Source organism: Leptodactylus fuscus, unplaced genomic scaffold (assembly GCF_031893055.1).
Source record: "Leptodactylus fuscus isolate aLepFus1 unplaced genomic scaffold, aLepFus1.hap2 HAP2_SCAFFOLD_196, whole genome shotgun sequence".
NCBI lineage: Eukaryota > Metazoa > Chordata > Amphibia > Anura > Leptodactylidae > Leptodactylus > Leptodactylus fuscus.
In genome coordinates this window covers 85,001-91,125 of record NW_027440219.1, presented here as the reverse complement: position 1 = coordinate 91,125, position 6,125 = coordinate 85,001, and positions in this window count along the sequence as shown.

Below are 6,125 nucleotides of genomic sequence, written 5' to 3'. Positions count from 1 at the left end.
CTGCTAAAAATCCACCGGATGGCAACGGAGAGCCGCTCTCCCCGGCTCGTCCACAAGGCGGCGCCACTTCCAGGCGACCCAGGGGGCTAAGCCTGAGGCGGCAGGCCGGCCCAGGGTTCCAGGAGAGAGAGGGAGAGATCGTCCCAGGCGGCTGGGAAAGCCAGGCCGACCCAGGGCTACCCGAGCCTGGGTAAAGCCAGAGGCTAAGTCCCTAGCAGGTGGCAGGCTGCATGCTGCCAAGTGTCTACCGAGAGGGCACCACTTCCAGGCGACCCAGGGGGCTAAGCCTGAGGCGGCAGGCTGGCCCAGGGTTCCAGGAGAGAGGGAGAGATTGTCCCAGGCGGCTGGGAAAGCCAGGGCTACCCGAGCCTGGGTACATGCCGGAGGCTGAGTCCCTAGCAGGCGGCAGGCTGAATTCTGCTAAGTGTCTACCAGAGGGCGACACTTCCAGGAGACCCAGGGGGCTAAGCCTGAGGCGGCAGGCTGGCCCAGGGTTTCAGGAGAGAGGGAGAGATTGACCCAGGCGGCTGGGAAAGCCAGGCCTACCCAGGGCCACCCGAGCCTGGGTACATGCCGGAGGCTAAGTCCCTAGCAGGTGGAAGGCTGCAATTTGCTATGGAAAGCTGCAATTTGCTAAAAATCCACCGGATGGCAACGGAGAGCGGCTCTCCCCGGCTCGTCCACAAGGCGGCGCCACTTCCAGGCGACCCAGGGGGCTAAGCCTGAGGCGGCAGGCCGGCCCAGGGTTCCAGGAGAGAGGGAGAGATTGTCCCAGGCGGCTGGGAAAGCCAGGCCGACCCAGGGCTACCCGAGCCTGGGTAAAGCCAGAGGCTAAGTCCCTAGCAGGTGGCAGGCTGCATTCTGCTAAGTGTCTACCAAGAGGGCACCACTTCCAGGCAACCCAGGGGGCTAAGCCTGAGGCGGCAGGCTGGCCCAGGGTTCCAGGAGAAGAAGGAGAGATCGTCCCAGGCGGCTGGGAAAGCCAGGCCTACCCAGGGCTACCCGAGCCTGGGTACATGCCGGAGGCTAAGTCCCTAGCAGGTGGAAGGCTGCAATTTGCTATGGAAAGCTGCAATTTGCTAAAAATCCACCGGATGGCAACGGAGAGCGGCTCTCCCCGGCTCGTCCACAAGGCGGCGCCACTTCCAGGCGACCCAGGGGGCTAAGCCTGAGGCGGCAGGCCGGCCCAGGGTTCCAGGAGAGAGGGAGAGATTGTCCCAGGCGGCTGGGAAAGCCAGGCCGACCCAGGGCTACCCGAGCCTGGGTAAAGCCAGAGGCTAAGTCCCTAGCAGGTGGCAGGCTGCATTCTGCTAAGTGTCTACCAAGAGGGCACCACTTCCAGGCAACCCAGGGGGCTAAGCCTGAGGCGGCAGGCTGGCCCAGGGTTCCAGGAGAGAGGGAGAGATTTGTCCCAGGCGGCTGGGAAAGCCAGGCCTACCCAGGGCTACCAGAGCCTGGGTACATGCCGGAGGCTAAGTCCCTAGCAGGTGGAAGGCTGCAATTTGCTATGGAAAGCTGCAATTTGCTAAAAATCCACCGGATGGCAACGGAGAGCGGCTCTCCCCGGCTCGTCCACAAGGCGGCGCCACTTCCAGGCGACCCAGGGGGCTAAGCCTGAGGCGGCAGGCCGGCCCAGGGTTCCAGGAGAGAGGGAGAGATTGTCCCAGGCGGCTGGGAAAGCCAGGCCGACCCAGGGCTACCCGAGCCTGGGTAAAGCCAGAGGCTAAGTCCCTAGCAGGTGGCAGGCTGCATTCTGCTAAGTGTCTACCAAGAGGGCACCACTTCCAGGCGACCCAGGGGGCTAAGCCTGAGGCGGCAGGCTGGCCCAGGGTTCCAGGAGAGAGGGAGAGATTGACCCAGGCGGCTGGGAAAGCCAGGCCTACCCAGGGCTACCCGAGCCTGGGTACATGCCGGAGGCTAAGTCCCTAGCAGGTGGAAGGCTGCAATTTGCTATGGAAAGCTGCAATTTGCTAAAAATCCACCGGATGGCAACGGAGAGCGGCTCTCCCCGGCTCGTCCACAAGGCGGCGCCACTTCCAGGCGACCCAGGGGGCTAAGCCTGAGGCGGCAGGCCGGCCCAGGGTTCCAGGACAGAGGGAGAGATCGTCCCAGGCGGCTGGGAAAAGCCAGGCCGACCCAGGGCTGCCGGAGCCTGGGTAATGCCAGAGGCCGAGTCCCTAGCAGGTGGCAGGCTGCTAGCGTCTACCAGAGGGCGAGATCCCGCCTCCCCGAGCGGCCGGGGAGAGAGGATTTGCAGGAGCTGACAGGCGCGCAGAAGGGAAATCCGGAGAGATGATTGGCAGCCGGCGGAGGCAGCCGCCAGGCGGACCGGAAGGAGAACTGCGGCCGCTGGGAGCGGAAGGGAAATCCCCCGGGCGTCCGGGGAGACTAGCGGCCGCGGCAGGCGCGGCGACCCGGCGCCGGTGCCGCCATCCCGGGCGAGGCGACGGGCGCCTCCCCGCCGGCGCAGTTGGCACTTCCGTCGACACTTTGCCAAATTTTCAACTTTCAAAATTCCTCCGGCGGCCGTTTTTCACACCGGGGAGCGGCGTCCTCACGCCGGCGGCGGCGCACCTCGGCCGGCAAAAAGGGGTACCTCCTCGAGTCGGTGTCGGGGGTCCCGCCGTGGAACCGGGCGTCGGACGGCCCCGGAGGAGGCCTCGGAGCGGAAAAGGCACTACCGGAATGAGGTTGAATTTGACGGCCGGATCCGGGCCGGAGTTCCACAAAGTCGGACACTTTGAGTGGTTGGTCTTCATGTAATGGGACAGGTGACACTCTCTCTGTGACCTACTTTTGAACACCCCCGTCAAGAACCGTGTCCGAGACAGCGAGTCCTGTCAATTAGCTTACCAAAAGTCAGAGTACCAGGGGATCGGACACCCGACTCTGACAAAGTCCCAGTGAACTCTGCTCACAGGCCGCCGACGGCGGATCCCCGCGGGGGGGAGGCAGAGCGAGGGCACCGCCCCCCCGGGTTGCGTGACAAGCCTCTTCAGGTCGCGTGGCAAGCCGCAGTTTTCAGGCGGGCGCCTCCCGCCGAGCCGATCGGCACTTAGACGCTTTGGGGGAAAAAAGGTCAAACACACAAAAAAAACCCCCCATAAAACACGGACCATAAGAGATCCCCCGGGCGGCCGGGGAGAGATGATTGGCAGGAGCTGCCAGGCGCGCAGAAGGGAAATCCCCCGGGCGGCCGGGGAGAGATGATTGGCAGCCGGCGGAGGCAGCCGCCAGGCGGACCGGAAGGAGAACTGCGGCCGCTGGGAGCGGAAGGGAAATCCCCCGGGCGTCCGGGGAGACTAGCGGCCGCTGGCAGGCGCGGCGACCCGGCGCCGGTGCCGCCATCCCGGGCGAGGCGACGGGCGCCTCCCCGCCGGCGCGGTTGGCACTTCCGTCGACACTTTGCCAAATTTTCAACTTTCAAAATTCCTCCGGCGGCCGTTTTTCACACCGGGGAGCGGCGTCCTCACGCCGGCGGCGGCGCACCTCGGCCGGCAAAAAGGGGTACCTCCTCGAGTCGGTGTCGGGGGTCCCGCCGTGGAACCGGGCGTCGGACGGCCCCGGAGGAGGCCTCGGAGCGGAAAAGGCACTACCGGAATGAGGTTGAATTTGACGGCCGGATCCGGGCCGGAGTTCCACAAAGTCGGACACTTTGAGTGGTTGGTCTTCATGTAATGGGACAGGTGACACTCTCTCTGTGACCTACTTTTGAACACCCCCGTCAAGAACCGTGTCCGAGACAGCGGGTCCTGTCAATTAGCTTACCAAAAGTCAGAGTACCAGGGGATCGGACACCCGACTCTGACAAAGTCCCAGTGAACTCTGCTCACAGGCCGCCGACGGCGGATCCCCGCGGGGGGGAGGCAGAGCGAGGGCACCGCCCCCCCGGGTTGCGTGACAAGCCTCTTCAGGTCGCGTGGCAAGCCGCAGTTTTCAGGCGGGCGCCTCCCGCCGAGCCGATCGGCACTTAGACGCTTTGGGGGAAAAAAGGTCAAACGCACAAAAAAACCCCCCCATAAAACACGGACCATAAGAGATCCCCCGGGCGGCCGGGGAGAGATGATTGGCAGGAGCTGACAGGCGCGCAGAAGGGAAATCCCCCGAGCGGCCGCTGGCAGGCACGGCGACCCGGCGCCGGTGCCGCCATCCCGGGCGAGGCGACGGGCGCCCCCCGCTGAGCCGATCGGCTCTTAGACACTTTGGGGAAAAAAAAGACAAACTTTGAAATAAAACCCCACGAAACACGGACCTTAACGAGATCCCCCGGGCGGCCGGGGAGAGATGATTGGCAGGAGCTGCCAGGCGCGCAGAAGGGAAATCCCCCTTGGCGGCCGGGGAGAGATGATTGGCAGGAGCTGCCAGGCGCGCAGAAGGGAAATCCCCCGGGCGGCCGGGGAGAGATGATTGGCAGCCGGCGGAGGCAGCCGCCAGGCGGACCAGAAGGAGAACTGCGGCCGCTGGGAGCGGAAGGGAAATCCCCCGGGCGTCCGGGGAGACTAGCGGCCGCTGGCAGGCGCGGCGACCCGGCGCCGGTGCCGCCATCCCGGGCGAGGCGACGGGCGCCTCCCCGCCGGCGCGGTTGGCACTTCCGTCGACACTTTGCCAAATTTTCAACTTTCAAAATTCCTCCGGCGGCCGTTTTTCACACCGGGGAGCGGCGTCCTCACGCCGGCGGCGGCGCACCTCGGCCGGCAAAAAGGGGTACCACCTCGAGTCGGTGTCGGGGGTCCCGCCGTGGAACCGGGCGTCGGACGGCCCCGGAGGAGGCCTCGGAGCGGAAAAGGCACTACCGGAATGAGGTTGAATTTGACGGCCGGATCCGGGCCGGAGTTCCACAAAGTCGGACACTTTGAGTAGTTGGTCTTCATGTAATGGGACAGGTGACACTCTCTCTGTGACATACTTTTGAACACCCCCGTCAAGAACCGTGTCCGAGACAGCGGGTCGTGTCAATTAGCTTACCAAAAGTCGGAGTACCAGGGCCTCGGACATCCGTCTCCGACAAAGTCCCTGCGACCTCAGCTCTCACGCCGCCGATAGTGGATCTCCGCTGGGGGCGAAAAGAGCGAGGACGCGCCGGTTGCGAGACAAGCCCCCTCCGCGTCGCGTGGCAAGCCTCGGACGAGTCACCCGTCACCCGCGGGTCACCCACCGATCGATCTGACGGCCGCCGACCCGGCGGGAAGGGACCCTCGCTCGGCCGGACCTAGGGGGTCCGCGCCGGCTAAGGCGCGGGGTCTTTCCTTCCCTTCAGCTCCGGAGCGGCGTAGCGGAAAAGCTTAAGGCCGGCGCGGCGCCACCCGCCCAGGGCGGGCGCCCGCGGCAGACCCAGGACATCGGCGAGAGAGAGTTTGCCTTCGCCCCGTCCGACCCCCGAGGTGTCAGAAAACCGGGCGTCCCCTACGAACGAAAGGGTTCCTCGCCGAATCCGGGCCGGGCTCCGCGCCCGAGCCCCGGCTCTTCGGGAGGCCCGACGCCCGAGAGCACAGGTTGACCTCCGCACCTCCGTAAGACCCGAACCGGCGCCCGCCGGAACGGAAGATCACCCCCGCCACCCGGCCTGACCGCCTTGGCGATGACGGGAAAGAGAGGAGCGGCAGCAGCAGCGTGACAAGCCCCCGTGACACCGGCAGAGACGGCTCACCCGCCTCTTCCCACGCACTGCACCAGGCGACGCGCGCGGCCACGGGGGTTTCCCCGGTCGACCGGCCGCCGGGGGTCCGCAGCGACCACCGGGGCCAACCCTGACCGGCGGTCCCACGCCGGCCGCCCGCCTCCTGGGGCGCACCGGCGCCAAAAGCAGAGCCGAGCGAGGACGAGTCTAAAGGGTATCGGAGAGAGAGCGACAAGCGCGTAGGAAGGAAGGCCCGAACCCGGGTCCGGCTAAGGTCGTGAGAGAGATCCCGGATGCGGCTGAGTCCGCCCACGGCTCTCCCCTCGCCTACCGGGTCGAAGCCCCACTTCGCCTACGTCACCGCCTTAACCTCTCCGCCCCTCCCCCGCGAAGCCTGCGCAGCAACGGTCCGCCCGGTCCCGCGGCGCTCAGCGCAAATCTTAATAGATTCCCCGATGGATCTTCGGTGCGGTCCATAGGCCGGATAATCGGGCGCGGAGTTCTTACT